The sequence below is a fragment of the Labeo rohita genome, chromosome 23, assembly GCF_022985175.1.
Source record: "Labeo rohita strain BAU-BD-2019 chromosome 23, IGBB_LRoh.1.0, whole genome shotgun sequence".
Lineage (NCBI taxonomy): Eukaryota > Metazoa > Chordata > Actinopteri > Cypriniformes > Cyprinidae > Labeo > Labeo rohita.
Genome location: NC_066891.1, coordinates 19,302,130 through 19,326,172, shown reverse-complemented (window position 1 = coordinate 19,326,172; position 24,043 = coordinate 19,302,130). Strand labels below are relative to the sequence as shown.

Here is a 24,043-nt window from a genome sequence, read left to right as displayed (position 1 = left end):
AGTCTCTCTCGCCTCCCTTGAGCCCATTGAGTTTTAACAGACCCCCTAAAGCCTGTGGAGGGTTTGGTGGAGGTAATTGAGAATGAATGGGGGAAAGTAGTAATGTTTTGAACGAATCATTCTCGTTCACGTAATCCATTGACTCATATTTCTCGCTCAGCTTAAAATAATTTGTTACCCTGCTGCCTTAAAATGTTAAGTTCAGTCAACTAAAATAAGTTAAGTCAACTTGAAATGTTAAGTTGTACTAAGTAACAACTTAGATATTTGTGTTTGCTAAACTTAACAGATGGGTAAGTAACCCAGCTGCCTTAAAATTTTAAGTTGATTCAACTCAAATATCTAAGTTGTCACTTAGTATAATTTAACATTCCTGTCACGCTTCAGGCAGGAACAGACTAACAATGACGTAATGAAACAAAATATCTTTAATAATCCACAAGGAACACTGGAAACACCGGAAACACAGGGAGGTAACGTTAACGTCCGACAAACGAAAAGGGAAAACACACGCTATATATACACACAGACTGATTACAAACACAGGTGCAGACAATGAGGGAGATACCAAAACACACAGAGCTGCAGGGGGAAATGATGGTAGAAACCAACTAAAGAGTCCAGGGGTGTGACATTATGTCCCCCTCCCGGAAGGCGCGTCCTCGCGCCGACAAACAGGGGAAACAAAATGTACAAACTTAGGAGGGGGCTTCGGCGGAAGACAGACTCCCGGGAGGAGGGCAAAAGATGGAGTCCAGGGTGATGACGGAATATTCCATGGAGGTGATGACGGAGGGAGGAGCCAAGGAGGTGACAGGAGGGGGCTGGAGCAGGAGGAGCCAGGTGAGACCCAGACCGCAGCCATGATGGAACCCCACGGTGGAGCCGATGGAGGGAGGAGCCATGATGGAGGAAAGGCTAACGACTCCATGGGGCCGACCGACGGAGGCGGAGCAGGTGGTGGTAGAGCCCGAGGCGGAGACGGAGAGCCGATGATCCTTGGCGACACCGAGGATCCGGAGGTCCCAGGCGGAGCCCAAGGCTCTGGCGACCAAGGCGGAGACGGAGATCCGGAGGTCCACGGCGGAGCCGGAGCGACAGAAGGCTGAGGCTGTGCCAGAGGGATAGAGGAGTTCCACGGAGCCGGTGGGATGGAGCGACGAGGCGCAGCCGGAGGAGTAGAGTCCTGAGGCGAAGGTGGGATGACGACAGACCGGGGCGGAGCCGAAAGGACGATGGAGCCCGGTGGAGCTGGTGGACCGACGGGCGACGGTGGAGACGAGGGAGCTGAGAGACGGGGTGGAGCCGCAGGGTCGGAGGGCCGAGGTGGAGTCCAGGACTCAGAGGCTGAAGGCAGAGATGAGGGATCCTCCAGCCATGACGCCGATGGTGACTGGCAGACCTGCGGCGAACCCACCGCACAGATGGTGGGCTGAGGGTGAGTAGAGGGACTGACAGGCAGCAGTGGTGGCATGGCTGAAACATTATGGTTCTTAGACTGAGGGAGGGTGGGTGGGAAATCAGAGCAGGTAGATAGTTCAGAAATTACAGAGAGTCCAGTATTAACATCCTCAGAATTATCAGGTATATCGTTCATTGTCAAATGTCCCAAAATCCAATTCAGCTCACCCTCAGCGGTGGTGCAGTGGGTAATGCTGTCCTCAGCACTCTCATTTTCCACTGACCCTTCCACCGTCGCGGACATTGTGGCCGGCTCACGCACCTGATCTGACGGCTCGTGCAACTCAGGCTCCGTGGTGATCAGCTGCTCTGTCGCTCCTCTCAGCGATGGCACGCTGGTCGCGGCGGGCTGTAGCTCTCCGTCATCGGTGGGCTCTGGCTGGGATTCCGCGGGTCGGGGTGGCTGGCTGGGTTCTGGGTCTGGAGTGGCACTGGCGAGATTATCCATGGAACAGGCGGGGAACGAGGATCGGTTTCTCGCCATTGTCCACTCCACAAATGCGGTGAAATCCGCTCGAGGGCCGTGTTGGTCGGACGTTCTGTCACGCTTCAGGCAGGAACAGACTAACAATGACGTAATGAAACGAAATATCTTTAATAATCCACAAGGAACACTGGAAACACCGGAAACACAGGGAGGTAACGTTAACGTCCGACAAACGAAAAGGGAAAACACACGCTATATATACACACAGACTGATTACAAACACAGGTGCAGACAATGAGGGAGAAACCAAAACACACAGAGCTGCAGGGGGAAATGATGGTAGAAACCAACTAAAGAGTCCAGGGGTGTGACAATTCCAAGTTGAATAAACTTTTTTTGAGTTGACTGAACTTAAAATTTTAAGGCAGCCAGGTTACAAATTATTTTAAGTTGACTCAAATTGTGTTTTACAGTGTAGTGGGTCAGTTTTCATAACAATGGTAAAGTGTTAATTTCTTCATTTGCTGTTAATATTCCAAACTACATGAGCCAAGATCTACCTTTTCGCCATCATTATCGTTCAACAACTGGTTCTTTTTATTCACAAACAGTTGTTACTGAACGAATACGCCCATCACTAACCAAGTCGCTGTTTTGAGTCTGAACAAGAGAGAAATCTCATTCGTAAATGAATTGAATGAACTGATACATGTCGTTTGTGAACAAATGTGTACCTCATTTCAGTCAGTCTCGTTCAGCAGTTAGCAGAAAGCGGATGCAAAGCACAGTAACTGTGCACATACACTTGTTTATATATTAATATTTAACATACAGAACATATCTCCACAGCAAATGTAACATAATTCCAGATTTATAAATGTGTAAATGTCTGACCAAACAATTAAAAATATTAATTATGCAATTATGTTTTGGTCATCTGAATCATTTATTTAGACTTATTTATTCATTTATTGAGTAGATTAGGCACACATTTTAATAAAGCCAAATCAGTGTTTTGCAACAAGTAAATATAGTATGTTCATTGACTTAAGACATAATAACGTAAGACACTCTTTTTTACCACTTGCTGGCGTATTTATGTAATACAGTATGAAAAACTGGTCACTGAATGAATCAGTGAACAAATCTAAATGAATCATGTTGGTGAATGAACTAGAAAATGAATGAATCTCTCAAAATTTTCATCAGTAGGGGAAAGTCACGTGAGAGGAGGCAATGCCTCCATCACAATATGACTTGATATGACTGGTTACGTTCGACTGTGATTGGTTCATGCGATAAATCCCATCCTCTTGTGTTCATGCGCGTTCTGCATTCGCGAATCAGTCTGAATAAACAATATAATGGCGTTAATGGGAATTGAATAAAGTAAGTAACTTTGCTATGTCAAAATAAGACTTAAAATGGCATGAAAACACGATCTGTGAGAGTTTTTAATGAGTAATCGGCTTGGTGAAATTTAAAGTAAAGGTCATTGCACACTGATTCCGAAATTTCCGTCATAAAAAAGTTTTGAAAAAGAGTCGATTTTCTGTATTTTTGCATCCATAGCAAGCATTTTGATAAGAAAGGATGACGAATACTAAATAAACCCCCCAAAAAACACATATGAAAATTTCGGACTCAGTGTGCAAAGACCTTAAATCTCCATGTCTGTGAGCAATATTTACTGAGCTTTGATGACTGATGATCCGAAAAATTAAAAAATAGTTCAAAGTTAACTACTAAAAAGAATGGCCGGACATACGTTTACAAATAAAATATAATGTTTAAATTGTTACATATTATTTTGAAATAAATGTAACTTGATGAGATTCATACTTGGCTTTAATAAATAGAATATTGATTACATTGTTAATATAAAAATATAAAATAGAATTGTTTTTATTTTCTTTTTCTGATAAGTACTGATTATTTATTCAAGAAAATGTGACTGGGACATGAATTTGCATTTGATTTAAAAAGAAAAAACTGTGAGGACTTCCTCACAGAACACCACTGCACATCACTGTATATATCATAGGAATCATGCACATGGCTTTTATGGCTCAGGTTTTTATGGCTCAAAAACATTCATGCAATGATGGCAGATTCAGGGAGTTCTGTTCTAGCTGAACAACTGTTGTTAAGATCCCTCCAGGAATTACAGACCTCCTTGGGCTCCTCAAAGATCAATATAAAACGCAAGCATATGTCTCAGATTCACTCAAATGTAGCCAGATGCGGCAAGTCGCCCATGGTCATTTGCCAGCATGTGGGAACCAGCCAAAGTTGACATGGAAACCATAATGTACCCTAATGACTGCAATGAAAGAAAACAAGCGTGCACTCAAAGTCAGAGAAAGTTCAGACTCGCACACAATCAATCTGCCCTTAACTATACAGACGGCTTGATACACAACTTCAGTGATAAACAGCTGAGAAGGGCGTCTCTCGCTATTTTTGATTCCCTAACATGCCATGGCCACGCAGTCTCCAGAAAGCTGTCTCTCTGCGTGACACCATCTGCCTTGGAGCAAATTTATGCCCTCAGTTTTCCCATACACAACGTCTTCACTCACTCTTTTTGACTTTTTTGAGGGCACTTTAAAATTTGTTCACTCCATTTCCTTTCTTTGTTGTAACCTTCAGCCGCCTGCCATCTCTTTCAAGCATTGTGGTCTCCAAGCTCTTCAGCGTCTTTCAATTCATCCCAAATTTTCTCCCTGCTGTCGGCCTTACATAAAAGAATGCAATCTGTTTGAGAAATACTCTATAGGCCACTGTATTCCCACCCGCACACTCTTACTTGTCGTTATCGGACTTAATAACCCTCTTGCTAAAGGTATCAAGGTGATGTGCTCCTCAAGAAGATAAGAAATACTCTGCTGTAACCCAACCTTGTCCTGACTGATGGCACAATCTGTGAAGCTGCTCTGAAATCTGTCTGAAGAGTGAATATCTTCCAGCACTTTTTGACTCTTTGAACACTTTAATAGGGTCATAAGACAGATTTTTCCTTGATAGTCTGAAGTCAAAAGAGTTTAGAGTATTTTAATAGAATACTGTAAGTTTCAGAAGTCAAAAGGTTGGGTCTGGTATTCAGATTTGATTGGCTAAAATGACTGAATTTGAGTGCTAATACGCAGACTTTTTACTGTATCTAGGGACCTATGTATCAGGTCATGAAAACAGAACTTACTGTATAACGCAATGTCTCAGAATTTGACAAATTTTGGATGTATAAATCAAAAGCAGGTTAGTACACTTAAATCAAAATGCAACATGGACTAACGTCTGTGAATATTAAGCCACAAAAATACTATTTATATATGAATCCTGCATGTTCTGCACGTCTCTGTGTGAATGAATGGTACAGACGCATGGTTTTGTTGACCTCACATACTGAAGCATGTGATGCTCGCTGTCGCCTCAATATATGAGCACATAAACGCATGAACATGATCTGTAGAACGGCTCTAAAAGTCACTTCATGAGTATTTTACCATTTCCTTTGTGAAAATCTATCATCATATCATATACAAACAGAAACTTAAAGCTCTTCACAGCAAACCATCAAAATAAAAGTTCAGTTTAACTTGAAGAAACTGTGACAGAAATATATTACTTAATCTACTGACAGAACTACTACTACTACTACTACTACTACTACTACTAAAATTATTATTATTATTATTTAAACCATTTTTTGGGGGGATTTTTACCAGAATTTATTTAAAAATGTAAACACACAACACAGCATTTCTGATAAAAAAAATAAAAAAATATTTTATAAAATCAATTCATTAGAGATGCTATTCATTACTAAAATTTCTGAAAAAATTATTGGAAAACAGAATCTGGTAAAATAAAATAAAATAAAATAAAATAATATAAAACTGAGAAAATTTCATAGGGCCTTAAAAATGTAATTTTTGTTTGTTTTAACACACTGCTGTTAAATCACGTAAGGTTCATGGTTTCAATTAATTAGACATGATTTTTGATTAATAAAATTTAATTTAACTATTAAAACAGAGTGAAAACAGACAAAAACAGAATTTTGAAAAAATAAAAAATAAAACAGATTTCATAGGGCCCATCTGTTTTTGTTCCAGACAGACTGAAAGTCCATGCAACAACTTCTGCAGGTTGCGTCGCTACACCAGTACGTAGCAACTGTCTTTATGAGTGAGTCAGTCAATTATTTAATTAAGGGATTAATTCAAACTGAATTCATAACTGATTCACAGCCAATTCGTTCAAACACACTGATTCATTCAGGAACAAAACAAGTGACTGTCCATGAGTCATTGAATTATTCGTTCAAAATGAACGAATCGTTCAAGAAAGACCCATCACTAATCGTAGCATCGTGAACGTGCATCCTAGAGCCTGTGCTACACAAGCTTTTGTGCTTAAAAAGTATACTAATTTTTATTTTTTGAAAAAATTGACAGATCGTTTTGCTAGATAAGACCCTTCTTCCTCGGCTGGGATCGTTTAGAGCCCTTTGAAACTGCATTTAAACGACACTTTGGAAGTTCAAAATTGGGGCACCAATGAAGTCCATTATATGAAGAAAAATCCTGAAATGCTTTTTCTCAAAAACCATAATTTCTTTACGACTGAAGACAGAAAGACATGAACATCTTGGATGACAAGAGGGGTGAGTAAATTATTTGTAAATTGTCATTCTGGAAGTGGACTTCTCCTTTAATTTGACATTCCAAAAAATGTTAGATTTATCGATTACATTGTTATGCCAGTAGATGGTGAAAGGGGGCAGTTAAAAATGTATTTGTCTTTGATCATTCATTCAAAAACACTGATTCATCCAGTAATGAACCAAGTAAATCTCGAGTGAATCACTCAATCATTCACTTATAAATTAGGCCTATATGTGATTTTTTTCTTCAGTGAACCACAACTTCCATTTAAAAAAACAACAACAAACCCAATTTATCCAGAATCACGCAGCTCTTAAGTGAATCTTGTTTTTATGTAGCCTGTTGATTTTTGTTAGGTATTCAGCTGCAACTAAATGTTTAGCAAAAAAAGAAACAATAAATATGCTTGACATCAAGTTTTATTCACATTGGAATCAAAACTGGGAATCGTAAAGAATCGGAATCAATAAGCAGAATCGGAATCGGAATTGATAATATTCTAATGATACCCAACCCTATGTATGAGCCTGTTTACAAACCTGTTGTCCAACAAAGATATCATTTACTGACATGCTTTTCCTCTAAATGAACTTCATAACATAGTTGAGTGTTTGAAGTAACCTTTTCTGATCAGACGTGGCTTCATATCACAGAATGAGGCAGAAATCACGCTACTTTATAGTATCATAAAAGCCAAACCACCCTTTTATACCCCTTTTGTACAGCACATTTCATAGAGGATATTTACTAATAAAAATTAAAAATACATAAAATGGATAGTTCTGGTCCTTGATTCTGATTGGTTGAGCAGTGTTCATAGCTGTTGTACGAAGCTGTAATTACTCTGTTGCTTGGCAACCACTTTGTTGCAACCACAATTGTTCCTGAGGAACTACCTTGTTTGGTGGAAGAATATGTTTTTTTATTAATATCATTACAGTTTCTTTGCTCTGTTTTATTTTGTAAAACCTTTCTATGTATATGGCATAACCATTTTATAAAAGCAATAAGGCCCGTAAAGCAGTGGTTTACAGTTAATTTATAACAGCTAAGGGGATTTTAGGCACCCTTAGCTGTTATAAATTCACTGTAAACCACGGCTTCTTAGGGCTTATTGCTTTAATGAATAACCACACTATGACCATTTTGTAGTAAAAAATTATATTCTTATAATTAACATTATAAGAAGACCTCAGGGAAAACACATTAATACTGATAATACTGATAATTCCTCATTTCATGTGATGGCTTATGTTTTTTATGTACATTATTGCTAATGTAGTAGTTTCCCATAAATTATAATGGAATATATAATATGATTTAGTACTTTGTACAACACAACAGCAGGACCCAGACAAAGAGGTTGAACACTACAGGGATCCAAAATATTAATAAAACATTGCTTCCTGCCAACTGTCATATCAAAGATACTGTTGTCTTGAATCGTCGCCTCTGATAATGAAGCTCTGCATTTAAGCACATCCTCCATAACAAAACTGATGTGATGAGAAATACAGAGAAAGCAAGGAAAAGATCAAAGATATAAGCTTTCTCAACCTGTCTGTCTTTCTCTGCCTTCACACAAACACACACACAGCAAGGGAAAGTGTGGTAGTTAATGAAGTGTGGCGGCCCCAGCGTGACCGGTCAAACTGTTTTTAGAAGAGAGAAAGGCTTTCACCTTCTCACTAGGTACAGGTAAGCTTATTGTATGAGATCACAGCACACTAAAAGGAGAAGGAGAGAACAGCACAGAAAAGAAAAGATCTGGATTGAGGCAAGAAAAGTGAAACGGTTAAGCAGGAACAATATCCACCCCCCGCTGCCCCTTCTCAAACCATGAGACAAATTGGTTGAAATTGCCAGTGACTCCACGCTGACAGAAGTCTGAGTGTTTGTCCCACTCTCTCAATGTGTATGAGACGCAAATGGAGCTGAATTAGGGCCAAAGGTCACAGATAACGCTCTGAGGATCTAAATCACTCAGACATTCTCAAATCTGATGGTTTATAGCATGCGTTTACAGGGATGGTGGCGTCTCTTTATATGTGATCTCTGTAGATCACATTTCATTATCAGATTCATCCATTGTCATTTGAGACAATTAGGGAAAGGGAACATTCCTGGCGATTGCTAGTTATATCCTATCCCTCCTTTATTTATTGTAAAAGGTCGTTTTTCTAGTTTTTTTATATATATATATAGGCCATATACAGTAACTATATACATTAAAATAAGAAACTTTTTGACTTTTGGTTCAAATTGTTAAAATTAGTTAATGCATTGGGTATCAAAAATAAATGAACAACACACAATAATAACTTATTGACACTCATTAGGATTGGGTCAAACACATTCTTTTTTTTTTTTTTTAAATATTCTTTTAAAGTATATTACTTTCATAATAAGTACTCTAAAAGAATGCTAAAGTATACTTCTTTTTCACAAGGGTATACCTTTAAGTGAGTGTCTTAACAAAAATGAAAATTGCCCCATGATTTACTCGCCCTCAAGCCATCCTTGTATGTATATGACTTTCAGACAAATATAATCGGAGTTATATTTAAAAATGTCCTGGCTCTTCCAAGCTTTATTATGGCAGTAAATGGCTGTTGAGATTTTAAAGACCAATAAAGTGCACCCATCTATCATAAAAAGTACTCCACGTGGCTCTGGGGAGTTAATAAAAGGCCTTCTGAATCAAATTGATGCGTTTGTGTAAGAAAAATATTCATATTTAAATCTTTATAAGCCCTAATCTCTAGCTTCTGCTAACTGTCGTACATGCGTTCAACAGAGAGTGGCGTTCCAGCAGATGATGTCGGATGTAGACAAATGCGGTGACGAACACAGAAGTACAGTGGAGAAAGCAAAACAAAATAATGGTCACGAATTTGAGGCTACAGGAGACTGGTTTTCTTTTGCTGTAAACAAAATTTGGTTATTGCAAGATTAGCATATCCTCATCCTACACCCTACACTGTAAAAAATGACCGTGAATTTAACGGTAAAAACAGTAAAAACCTGTTAAATGGTTAACGGTAAAAGACAGTGATGGTGGTGTCTCTTCATATGTGATCTCTGTAGATCACATTTCATTATCAGATTCTTCCATTGTCATTTGAGAGAATTAGGGAAAGGGAACATTCCCAGCATTCCCTTTATTTATTGTAAAAGGTCATTTTCTAGTCTTTTTTTATATGTTTAACGGTAAAAACCTGTAAAAATGCTACAGTAAAATCATGTTAAATGGTTAACGGTAAAAGACCGTACAATTTACAGTGCATAACCGTAATTAAAAACCTGTGTTACATTTTTTAATTTTATTTTTTTGTTGAAATAACTCTTTCTTAGTTTTTTCTTAGTTTTGTACATTAGGGTTGTATGTTACATATAATGTTGTGAAATTGTTTATTGCATTATTTTAGTTTCATGTGTGTTACCATGATGGTGTTTAGTGTTTGTGTCAATGACACTTTGCACCTTTTATATATGTTAATATTTAAAAGCTGTCTGTGATGAGCTTTGGTTCATCATGTGATTTTCTCATCACCACCTGCTTTTGGTGGTTATCTGTATATTACAAAGGTACAAAACAGATTTCAGTTGGTACATTAAAGGGTTACTCCACCCCAAAATGAAAATTTTGTCATTAATCACTTACCCCTATGTTGCTCCAAACCCCTGAAAGCTTTGTTTGTCTTTGGAGCACAATTTAAGGTATTTTGGATAAAAACCGAGAGGTTTGTGACTGTCCCATTGACTGGCAAGTAAATAACACTGTCAAGGCCTAGAAAAGTATGAAAGACATCATCAAAATAGTCAACCATAATTTTACGAAGCTACAATAATACTTTTTGTATGAAAAGAAAACAAAAATAATGACTTTATTTGACAATTATTTGTGTTCAGAAGACAAACAAAGCTTTTACGCATTTGGAACGTCATAGGGGTAAGTGATTAATGAAAAAAATTTCTTGTTGGGGTGGATTAACATTATATTAATTAATGAAATGACGGTATTTAAGTGTACATTTAAGTGAAAAATGTAAACTGTAAAACGTTGCTGCCATATTTTTTATTGTAAAATTCTGCCTTTTTTTAGCGTACATTTTATAGATTTGTTTTACAGTGTATACTGGAACGCCACTCTTTGTGAATGTGTATACAACAGTTAGCGGAGGCTAGAGATTATGGTTTCTAAAGTTTTAAATACGGATATTTTTCTTACACAAACCCATCAATTTGCTCCATGTGGAGCACTTTTTATGATGATGGATGCACATTACTGGACTTCAAATCTCAAAGGCCATTCACTGCCATTATATAGCAAGGAAGAGTCAGGACATTTATTAATATAACTCTAAATGTATATGTCTGAAAGAAGAAAGTCATAAACACCTAGGATGGCTTGAGGATAAGTAAATCATAGGGTAATTTTTCATTTTTGGGTAAATTATCCCTTTAAGATATCTTTACATTCACTTGAACTCAATCTGCACTGCAGTTCACTAATTGGATAACACTTCTCTAGATATATTACTCTATTCTTACCTTACCATCAATTACTCTTCATTTAGAGAGCAGAAAATAAGAAAGGAGGAGTCACATCACAGCAAAGTCTACAAAAGCACTGCACATTTCCTTTGAACTGCTGCTTTAGAAAACCTGTCGGCTTGCCCGCCTGTCTGTGCGTCTGTCTGTCTGTCGACCTGTCGCTTGCTATTGAACCAGACATGCACACAGCTGCGCTTCTCTCTGTAGCTAAAGAGCAGGAGGTGTTGCATGATTGACAGTTCTGCAGGCTCAGAACAACGACCCAGCTGGAGATGAGACCCTGTGTTTATTTAAAGCCTACAAATCAATCATCTCTTCACTTTCTATTACGCTCACACATGCGCACATAATCGCACACCCCTCTTCTGATCTATGGAACATTTTTTTGTGATTTTTTTCAATCTACAGATGTTTCTCTCTCTGTATCTTTCTACATATTTTCTTTGATCAAGACCAAAGTCCCTTTCAAGCAAGTCAGTTCATTTAGCAGAGCCATACCAACTCCTATCGTCTTGAATGGGGAAATATCAAAAACTTATCAAATGCAAATAGAGTTAAAGATGCTGTATGTAATTTTTCTGACTGTACTAAAGCACAAAAGTATCATAATATGTTTGCAGATATTTAGGAAACACGCTAAGTTCAGGCAATTCTGCTTTGAAATGTGCGTTTCGGAATGTCTGTTTTTGTTTTGGTCTATGTGATTCTGTCCACTGCCAGTTGGCAGAAAACACAGCGTATTGCAGACACATTAAATATGGATAAAACACCTCAACAACTCAAGTTGCGCTTGTTTCCTGTTGCATCTGGCAACCCGCGTGAGCGAAGAGTCTGAGGGGCGGGAGGGACAATAATATGAAGTATTTAAACTAGGGCTGTCAAACAATTAATAGCGATACAAAGTAAAAGTTTGCCTAATAAATCTGTGTGTACTGTGTGTAATTATTATGTATTTATAAATACAGACAAATTAATATATATATACATATACACTACCGTTTAAAAGTTTGGGGTCAGTAAGACTTGTAATAGTCTTTAAAGAAGTCTCTTATGCTCATCAAGGCTGCATTTATTTGATTAAAAATATAGAAAAAAAAACAGTAATATTGCAAAATGTTTTTACAATATAAAATAATGTTTTTTATTTTAACATACTTTAAAAAAGAATTTATTCCTGTGATGAAAAGCTGAATTTTTATCAGCTGTTACTCCAGTCTTAAGTGTCACATGATCCTTCAGAAATCATTCTAATATGCGGATTTATTATTAGAATGATCAATGTTGGATAATATCAACAGTTGTGCTGCCAAATATTTTTTGGAACCTGTGATTTTTTTTTTCAGGATTCTTTCATGAATCACAAGTTTAAAAAGTACAGTGTTTATTCAAAATATAAATATTTTATAACAATGTAAATTATTTATTATTAACTTTTAATAAACTTTTAATTATTAACTTAATACATCCTTGGTGAATAAAAGTATTAATTTCTTAAAAAAAAAAAAAAAAAAAGAAACAATAAAAATGTACTGACCCCAAACTTTTGAACGGTAGTGTATATATAAGATAAATATGTCATTTATGTACAAAATATTTGTATTTATATATAATATAAATTCTATAAAATTATAATGAATACATACACTTGTAAATATTTCTTAAATATATACATGATTTATATATGCCTAATAATAATTACACACAGTACACACACATACATTATGCAAATTCAAACTTTTATTTTGTATGCGATTAATCACGATTAATTGTTTCACAGCCCTAATTTAAACAATATCCAAAAATATATGGTTGAATTTGTTATTTGCTTTATGTCATTATTCAAACCTTTTTGAATCAATGAACATACCCCTACACTGTAAAAAACAATTTGTTGAGTCAACTAAAAATAATTTGTAACCTGGCTGCCTTAAAATTTTAAGTTCAGTCAATTCAAAAAAATGTTTATTCAACTTGAAATGTTAAGTTGTACTAAGTGACAACTTAGATACTTGAGTTGATTCAACTTAAAATTTTAAGGCAGCTGGGTTACTTAGCTTACTTTTAAGTTTAACAAACACAAATATTTAAGTTGTCACTTAGTACAACTTAACATTTCAAGTTGACTAAACTTATTTTAGTTGACTGAACTTAAAATTTTAAGGCAGCAGGGTAACAAATTATTTTAAGCTGACTCAACAAATAGTTTTTTTTTGTTTTTTACAGTGTAATATTGTGCTGTGTACTTTTACAGTTATTTGTACTGCTCTTTGTACTTTTTTTACAGTTTATCTAAATACAATATCATACAAACATATCAGATCAAGCACAATGAAATGAAAGTGGCAATTTGATCTCCACTGTAAATCTCATATCCACGCCCAGATAAATCTCTGATACTCCCCTGCATACCCTCAGGGGTAGAGATGCACTGTGGAATTGATTAGTGCAGATTGATGGGCTAATCCACGAGAGCTGTGCACTACATCAGTCAGTGCAATGCTGGGGAGTTTGTGTTATCAGAGCTGCTGGTCCAGATGGCCCTTGTGAGGCAGGAGAGGAAAGCTGAAAATAAGGAGAAATGACAGAAGCGGAATGTGTAAGGTCAGTCTGAGAATGAGAAATAAAGCCAGAGAGGAGGAGTGAAAGATGTGACTGCAGGACATCAGCGACAAGGACGAAAAACACAGCTTTTGTGACACCTTGAAAACCTTTAGGGAGGAAGCTTGTATTAAATCCCGCACTGGTGGTGCACACCAACCATTTCTGCATGCTGTTAGTGTGAATAAGGATGAGGGATCCAGCAATTGTTGCTAACACCACACTCATTCATGTACAAAAGCCCTGAGAACACAAACTGACAATAGCAGCCGTCACGCCTAATGAGTGAACACACTCTGCCTGTACGGTACAGCACACAGCGGCTGAGGTAATGAGTCTGTGTTCAGAATGAATGTGAGAGGATGTGTGCTTTTATGTCTCGAACAACATGCACTGAAGATTTCAACGTGTAAAGCTAAACCAACCATATCAAAGAAATGCAACTTTCATTAATGGGGTTATATTGTAGAAAAATTCAGTAAATTCAGAAAATTCAAATTCTGAATTGCATTCAAGCACGTAACTGTATACTTGTATGTCTGTATGTCTGTTTCTGAATCCACATTACAAGACAAAAATTGTAGTTAGTAACATAATTTTTAAAATTTATGCCAATATCATAAGTAAAGATCATGTTCCATGAAGATATGTTGTAATTTTCCTACCGTAAATATATCAAAATGTAATTTTTGATTAGTAATATGTAATGCTAAGAGCTTCATTTGGACAACTTCAAAGGCGATTTTCTCAATATTTTGACTTTTTTATACCCTCAGATTCCAGATTTTCAAATATTTGTATCTCGGCCAAATATTGTGCTAACAAACCATACATCATTTTTTTCAGCTTTCAGATGATGTATAAATCTCAATTTGAAAAAACATATATCACATCACATGTATTTAGACTACTTTCAGATTACTTTTAGATTACTTTTAATCTAATTTATCACATTGCTTTAAATAGGATAATCATGGAATCAATAAAAAAGTATCTAGTCTGATGCAACGTGAAAATGTATAACTGTTATGGTGACCATTCAGAAAGCACCTAAAATACACCAGTCAAAAGTTTTTGAACAGTAGGATTTTTAATGTTTTTTTTTTTTAAAGATGTCTCTTCTGCTCACCAAGCCTGCATTTATTTGAACCGAACTACAGCAAAAACAGTAAAATTTTGACATATTTTTACTATTTAAAATAACTTCTTTCTATTTGAATATATTTTAAAACTTAATTTATTTATTATTTAATTTTTAGCATCACATGATCCTTCAGAAATCATTCTAATCATTCATTTATTATTATTGTTGAAAACAGCTGAATAGAATTTTTTTCAGGTTTTTTGATGAATAGAAAGTTCAGAAGAACAGAATTTATCTGAAATAGAAATCTTCTGTAGCATTATAAATGTCTCTCTCATCACTTTTGAGCAATTTAAAAGCCTCCTTGCTAAATAAATAAAGTATTAATTTCTATAACCCCCCCCCCTCCCAAAAAAAGAAAGAAAAAAAAATGTCTCCATGCTTTTGAATGTTATAGTGTATAATATTACAGAAGCTTTTTATTTCAGATAAACGCCAAATCTTTGGATCTTTCTATTCATCAAAGAATCCTGAAAAAAATATACTCAACTGTTTTAAATATTGATAATAATAATAAAAAATGTTTTTGATCAGGAAATCAGCATATTAAAATGATTTCTGAAGGATCATGTGACACTGAAGACTGGATTAATGATGCTGAAAATTTAGCTTTGATCACACGGAATAAATTACATTTTGAAATATATTCAAATAGAAAGCAGTTTCTTTAAACAGTACAAATATTTCACAATATTACTGATTTTTCTGTATTTTAGATCAAATAAATGCAGGCTTGGTGAGCAGAGGAGAATTCTTCAAAAAACATTTTTAAAATCTTTGAAAAACTTTTGACTTGTAGTGTATACAAAAAAGGCTTTCATGTGGCACAAGTAGATGATTTCACCATAACTTGCAACAAGAATCAAAGTGGCCACAGGGCTTTACAAGATCATATTCATACTGTAAAGGATGCAACTACAGTGTCCAGTGATATGACAGAGTAATATTAGCAATCTTAACTTGAGCCGTTTGCTCACGGGACACATTTAGCCCTGTAATTCAATTACTCATTCTCAATGTTCTTCGCTGGCAGTATGATTTATGGCATATGCTGCATTGGGAGGGTGAATTCTGCCAGTCACCGTGCATCAGCATTCATTTTTGTTCAACTCTCTTGACATAGATTGCAACTGAAATAATAGTTTACACCATCATTTAAAAAATAATCTATTTCTGTGACAGCACTGGGTGAATGTATTCACAAAAGCACTCTAGTACCTTCACTTCAGAGTGATTGGATGCTTTTGATGTAGCATAAATTCTCAACTGCAAAAAATTCATATGCATATTATGTAGAACTGTACCCAAGAGCTAAATGTCATGCAACAATACTACTGATATACATAAAAATCACTAATTAATGCAAGCTGACAGTTTTATACATCAATTGAGCTGCATTTGTGCAAATAATCTCCATAACAGCAATATCTTAAAGGGATAGTTCACCCAAAAATAAAAATTCTGTCATTAATTACTCACCCTCACGTCGTTCCAAACAAGTAAGATCTTCGTTCATCTTCAGAACACAAATCAAGATATTTTTGATGAAATTCAAGAGCTTTCCAACCCTGCACAGACTTCGAGGAGAAGAATTGTTGAACAAAGTAATTATTTTTGTTTTCTTAGGTCATAAAAAGTATTCTCGTAGCATTATATGGTTCATATGGTTGAACCATTGAAGTCACATGGACTTTTTTTACTGATGTCCTTACGACGTTTCTGGGCCTGGGAACATTTCAGTTACATTGCTGTATATGGAGACTCAGAAAGCTCTCAGATTTAATTAAAAAAAATCTTAATTTGTGTTTTGAAGGTAACCGAGATCTTACGGGTTTGGAATGACTTGAGGGGGAGAATTTCATTTTTGAGTGAACTATCCCTTTAATATGCATGCTTGCAAACTATGGTGATTGGTTGCATCATTTTTGCATGAGGCTGAGGGTGACTCTCTGACCAAGAAAACAAAGTTTAAATGACATGAAGGTATTAAAGGTGACAGCACAGGAGGAGGCAATGAGACAGTAAGTGATACAAAAGCACAATCAAAAAAGAAATGGGACAGGGGGAGAAGGAGAGACAAACAAGCACAAAGAGCGCAGTGGAAGGTGTTTGATTATGCCATGATTCTTCTCAAATGTCAAAAGCTCTTTGCGTGCACTCTCACTTAGCCCTGACAGACAGAGAGATAAAGAGCTACAGACAGAGAGTCATCTCAACTCATAAATACTGGCAGATGGACAAAGAAGCCGGCCAGAGGATAATCAGGTGTTACGGGCAACGATCCTCTGGTGCACACTTCACTTTCATCCTCAGACATTTGCTTAACTGGTTTGACATGTTATGAATGTTTAAAATGTTCTTATGCTAATGTATTACAATATGTCTCTAAAGGTAATTTAACACTAAAAATTTAATGGGATAGTTCACTCGAAAATTGTGCCCTTATTTACTAACCTTCATTTCGTTCTAAACCCAAATGACTTTATTTGATTAGCGTAGATCTTTTGAAGAATGTACTGGCCATCTTTTCCATATAATGAAAGTGAATAGGCATCTGAGTTGTCAAGTGTAAAAAAAAAAAAAAAAAAGCACCATGGAAGAGTCCTTAATGTGGTCCATACGACTTGTGCACTACATTACAAGTCATTCAATAGTTTTGTGTGAGGAACTGAACTAGATTACATTCATTACTCACTGAAAATGTTCCCCTCCATTCAAATATGGATAATGTGCATGAAAACGCACTCTATTGAAGATTTTCAGTGAGTAGCAACTTTAATTTCAGTCATTTTCCTTGCACAAAGCTTATATAGATGATCTCAGGAGAAAAATGTACCTGTGGGAACCTTTTCACAAGATGTGAAATATGTATCAATAAGTACATCACTGTACTTTCCAACAGAAATGAACACTGGAGGCAGTAAAACAGCGAGCGCTTGTGATGATTACACAGTTCTGATTACATCTCCATGTTTTGCTTTCCAGACTTAACAAGCTTGCTTGGTAACTCAGCCGACATGAAAATGGGACGTGGAATCCTTGGGTACGAATCCCATGAAAAACACGACTCACGATGAAAGAGCTGAAAGATTAGAGATTGAAAAGCAAGCTAAAACGGCATGCTTGCAACTGCGTTTTAATGTCACATTCACTTGTGTAAGTCCAGATGATATGTTGTTTTAAAACATCACGGAGCATTGGAGTTATAGTGCCACTCAATGAACATTTCAATTCAGAAATGTGGTGACAAGTACAAAACCAGTGTCACATAAACGCACCACATGTTCGTGCAACAATGTTCAGAAAAAAAAATGAACACTCTTTTAGGGCCACTCAGTGGACATTTCACATCAAATATGTTTTTATTTTTTGTTTTGTTATTAATTTTGTTGTTATTTTGGAGCTTGACATGCCACATATTCACTTACATTGTACAGTTCCATGTTGAAAAAAACAGCATATGCTGGTAGGTAGGTTTTGATGTTGGTTCTTGGTTCTTAGCTGGTCATGTTGCTGGTCAAGGACTAGCATAAACCACCAAAGGACCAGCATAAACCAGCTAAGGACCAGCTTTAACCAGCATCAAAACCTACCTAACCAGCATATGCTGCACTGTAAAAAAGAAAAAAACATTTGTTGAGTCAGCTTAAAATAATTTGTTACCCTGCTGGCAAGTTCAGTCAACTAAAATAAGTTTATTCAACTTGAAATGTTAAATTATACTAAGTAACAACTTAGATATTTATGTTTGCTAAACTTAACAGATGGGTAAGTAACCCAGCTGCCTTAAAATCTGAAGTTGATTCAACTCAAACATCTAAGCTGTCACTTACTATAATTTAACATTTTAAGTTGAATAACTTTTTTTGAGTTGACTGAACTTAAAATTTTAAGGCAGCCAGGTTACAAATTATTTTAAGTTAACTCTAATTATTTATTTAAAGTTAAATTTAAAGTTTACACTTTTTATCTTGCAGAATCTGCTAAATTATCATACATGTTTTGGTCATACAAACTGCATGTTATTTTTATTTAGTACTGAATTTTTATTTAGTACTTTATTTAGTATTTCCCATAAAATATGTTTACATGTAGTCCACACAAGAAATAATAGTTGTAAATAGTAATTTATAAAAATGACCCCTTGGAAAAATTTTCATATGATTGATTCTTCATACTGTGCTGTTACATGAATGATCCACAGCTGTATTTTTTTTGTTTAGTGTTCCCTTGACCCTTGTTTTTGCTGAACAGTTAAACCGCCTGCTGTTCTTCAGAAAACTCCTTCAGGTCCCACAAATTCTTTCATTTTTCAACATTTTTGTGTATTTGAACCCTTTCCAACAATGACTGTATGATTTTGAGATCCATAATTTCACACTGAGGACAACTGAGGGACTATTACAGAAGGTTCAAACACTCACTGACGTTTCAAAGGAAACACAATGCATTAAGAGCCGGGGGTGTAAACTTTTGAACAGAATGAAGATGTATAATTTTTTTTTTGAATTTGGTCTAAATATAATTTTTTTTTCCATTAAGTACTGCTCTTCAGAATGCAAGGTAGATACTTATATGTCTCCTAGAAGACAAAATGAGTTACATTTACCCTGATCTTCAAATTCAAAAAGTTTACTCACCTGGCTTGTAATGAATCGTTTTTCCTTTTGGAGCATCAGTGAGCGTTTGAACCTTCTGTAATAGTTGCATATGAGTCTCTCAGTTGTCCTCAGTGTGAAAAGATGGATCTCAGAATCATACAGTCATTGTTGGAAAAGGTTTAAATACACAAAAATTCTGAAAAACGAGGGACTCATGAACAACTATCACTAAACAAAAAAACACAGCTGTGGATCATTCAGGTAACAACACAGTATTAAGAATCAAGAGTATGTAAACTTCTGAACAGGGTCATTTTTATAAATTCAACTATTATTTTCTCTTGTGGACTATATGTAAATGTCTTTTATGTGAAATATCTTATTTAGGTCAGTACTAAATTAAAAATAACATGCAATAAAATAATTAACATTTTGCAGATTCTTCAAGGGGTATGTACAGTTTTGACCTCAACTGTAAGCAAACGAGTGAGAAGTACATTTTTCAAAATTTCTGAAGACAGAAAGTCACACAGGTTTTAATACAAAGGTTTTTTTTGGAGGAACTATGCCTTTAAAGATCATTTTGTTTGTTAATTAAAACCTGGAGGCTAAACAGTGAGAAACTTCAAAGTTCAGCAGCACTTCAGAATAAGAATCGCTTTGATATTAAACTAAAAAGCCATTTGTAAAGTTAGTTCATAATGCAGCCTGACAAATCCCAACAGATTAAACATGCAATAGCTGGCATACATATTGCATTATTCTGCCTTGTATTCGGATGGAATTCACTGAAAAAATGCTTTTGAATGTTTGAAAAAGAAATGCCAGGAAATGCCTGTGTACACTGTGAGCATAGACTCAGTCTATAAACCATCCAAGACATAGATGAAGAATATTCTATCCTGTATAATTTGTCTGATTTACTGGTATGAAGCTAAAATGGGTCTCTGAGCTGAACTGTAGGGCTCGAGCACTGCCCTCAAAGACACTTGTGGGATTGAGAAGGCTTGAGGAGATTTGTAAGCCACATGGAGGAGAAATGAGCCAAACAGGCAGAAGTTTTCAGCAAATAATGCTGAGACACAGCTCCTCAGGTGTCTGCTGATTAAACTGATGAACTCTGAAACCAAAGTCAATAAGTGGGATGAAAGGAAAAGATGGATAAGGGAGGAAAATTGTGTTAGGTAAAGACAGAGAGAGAAAAGTGTTGAAAAAAAACAAAAATACTTACAAAATAGGCTGCATACATTAAAATTAATACAAGCTATAGCAACAATTGTGCAACATTTTAATATAAGCAATCAATGTGATTTCAAAGTTAATTCTGGCCAAGAAATGTGATACGAAATACAAAAAGCCATCTGATTAATGTATTAAACCACCTTATTGACCGCACATTGGGGGAGAAAAAAAAAAACTGCAAAAGCAAATTTTTGGTCAAAAGCTAAAAACTGTAGAAAAATATAAAAATGTGTTAAAGCAGAATGATTCATCAGAGAAACGCAGACAGTGGTATGGTGGTGCATACAGTATGTGCAGCGACCTGAGTTCAAATCCCTTTCAGTCTCATTTTCACTGCATTTAGTAGGCATAACTAAATTAATTTGGACAAAAAGACTACTAGACCAAATCCATTCAAACTATTTATTTTTTGCTGAGAAGGCTTACAGTCATTTAATTGAATGGAAAAGCTTCCTGAATTTAATTATGTAAATGTTTTATTTTTGAACGAACAAAGGAGTTGAATACGATAAGGGAAAGCGATTAGGAAGCTGAAGCACGGGGACGTTTAAAGGAAAGGTTTAAAGCAAAATAATTCAATGCTAAACAATATACTAAATAACCGATTATAACAAAGTAATATAAAAGGAAGGTTCTCAGTGCTGAAGAGGAGAGCTGAGGAACAGAGAGAGAGAGCAGAGAGAGGATGCTCATACTAATGATTCCTCTCTAACAAGCCTCCGCTCGGTCTTTTATGTGGTGCTGCTGTGAGGATGCTTGAGGGAGAGATTCCTGTCAGACCCAGACCTGCACTGAAGTTCCACCATTGACTACCAAGAGAAATCATATGCTATCCAGCTCTCAAACTGAACACATCTGCTACAGGCAAAAGGAAAGGGAAAATTTTCAGGTGAAAAGGCCAGGATCAGAATCACGACAACAGGGTAAATATTGAACTGCTATTTCTCATTCTGGAGCAGAGAGAATAACTGGTGTTGTTATTGTTAACTAAAACTATTAAAAATCATTTTTGGTACAGAAATACACTACCAGTCAAAAGTTTTTGAACAGTAAAAATTTTTACTATTTAAAATAACTGCTTTCTATTTTAGTATTTTTTAAATGTAATTTATTCCTGTGATCAAAGCTGAATTTTCAGAATCATTATTCTAGACTTCAGTGTCACATGATCCTTCAGAAATAGTTCTAATATGCAGATTTGCTGTTTAAGACACATTTATTAGGGGTTCAAGCACATAGTGCTAAAACCCTACTGTAATTGTTAGAATGGTCACGGGTGAGCGATTTCCATGTAAAACTGATCTTGCAGACCAAACCGTAAGTTGTAGAGACTTGAAACTTGGAGGGATGGTAGTACTCACACCGCCAACATTGTGACCGAGACTCACCCCAGTCGGCCTGACTGGGGGCAATACAGCGATCGAAAGTATGAAATTGCTCATAAATCGTAAACTGTCAGTCGCAGACTCAAGTGTCTTATGTCAATGGAATCTCAGATTTGATCATGATCGTGATTTTTGCATTTTTTGCAAAACCTACTTTTGCAAACTAGTCCTAGGTTTTTCGTCCAATCAGAACCAAATCAGTGCAGAAAGCACTTTATTGATAATCAATAATTATCAAAAAAGTTGAACATTCGACTCATTTTCACAAAGGGACAACAAAACATTCGAAGTGGGCAGGGCTACTTTTAGTAAAATCACTATAACTCCTGAACGTAATAAGATATCTCTGCCAAACTCTGCACACTTATGTAAGAGCTCAATCTGAGGTCACAGGAAAAATAATAATAATAAAAAAATAATTGCAGAGCTTGAGAGCATGGCCACTTTGTGGCGCTATTAGAGGGGACAGGTCAATCCAATCTCCATTTGTCCTATCAGCATGAAAATCGCTGTGCCCAGTCTTGGTTCAAAGTGCCACAAGTGTCTATGGGGAGACTTGCGGATCTCAAAAAAACATGGCCACCATTGTCCGATGAAGTTTGAGCACCTACTAGACAAGGTTGACGGAGGCCGATCAGAACGAAACTTGGTGGGCCTGTTTGACTCACGACCCAAAGGTCTGTGAGAAATTTGAAAGAAATCGGCCACTGGGGGGCGGTATCACATTTTTTGAGGGCGATTGTACAGTACATTGCACGTTTTTCCGCACATACACGCTATATTCGTATCGTATGATAGACCTCCTCGTTCCGAACAACTTTGCATCTAGAACCACTGCTGTCAATCAAACCATTTTTTAAATGATTGAGAAGATGTGAAAAACATACTTTTGTGAACTAGTCCTAGGTTTTTCAATCAGTCTAGAAAAAAAAACACTGCAGTGAAATTCTCTGGACTGTCTAGGTCAATAATTATCAAAAACATGTTGAAATTTACCCTTTGGGAAGCTATGACGGGGTCGTTTAGAAAAGGGGCCTGTCCAAATATACCCAAAAGCCTATAAAGCCTAAACGAAAACTCAAAACTTCATGAAACCCGCTAAGCACATGCAACAAGTGAGTCTATACAAGCATGCAAAGTGTTAGGGAGATCGGACCACAGTTGGTGCTATAACAGTCATAATGTTATAAAAACATCATTTTCCTATTGTAAATCACCTAGATTTGACAAAAATGATTTTTTAATAATTGATTTAGGTGATTACAGGCTATGTAATATTATGTCTTTTTCTTTATGTGCTTAAATACCTAAAGCGCTTGAACCCTGGTAATCGCTGCTTGCAGCTATATTTATTATTATTACTATTATTATTATTATTATTATTATTATCAATATTTAAGAGGTTTTTTTTTTGGGGAAAGAAATTATAGAAATTAATACTTTTATATAACAAGGATGCTTTAAATTGACCAAAAGTGATGATAAAGACATTTATATTGTTATAAAAGTCTATTTCAGATAAATGCTGTTCCTCAGACCTTCCTATTCGTCAAAGAAACCTGAAAAAAATTTACTCAGCTGTTTTCAACATAATAATAATAATAATAATAATAATAATAATAAATGTTTTCTGAGCAGCAAATCAGAACATAAGAATGATTTCTGAAGAATCATGTGACTGGAGTAATGATGCTAAAAATTCAGCTTGGAAATAACAGGAATAAGTTACATTTTAAAATATATTAAAACAGAAAACAGTTATTTTAAATAGTAAAAAGCTTGCTGTACTTTGGATCAATAAATGCAGGCTCGATGAGCAGAAGAGACGTCTTTAAAAAACATTAAAAATCTTACTGTTCAAAAACTTTTGACTGACACTGAAGAGAAGAAACTGTTGAATTAAGTCAGAATTTTTTATTTCTGAGTGAGCTAACTCTTTAATAGTTTCACAGTAACTG

At 35.9% G+C, this 24,043-nt stretch overlaps 1 protein-coding gene across 2 annotated transcripts in view; it reads right to left on the bottom strand.

Annotated features, from left to right (window-relative positions):
• klhdc8b (kelch domain containing 8B) overlaps nt 1-24,043 on the bottom strand; it is a 148,014-nt gene that overhangs the window by 15,653 nt on the left and 108,318 nt on the right. The window lies entirely within an intron of this gene.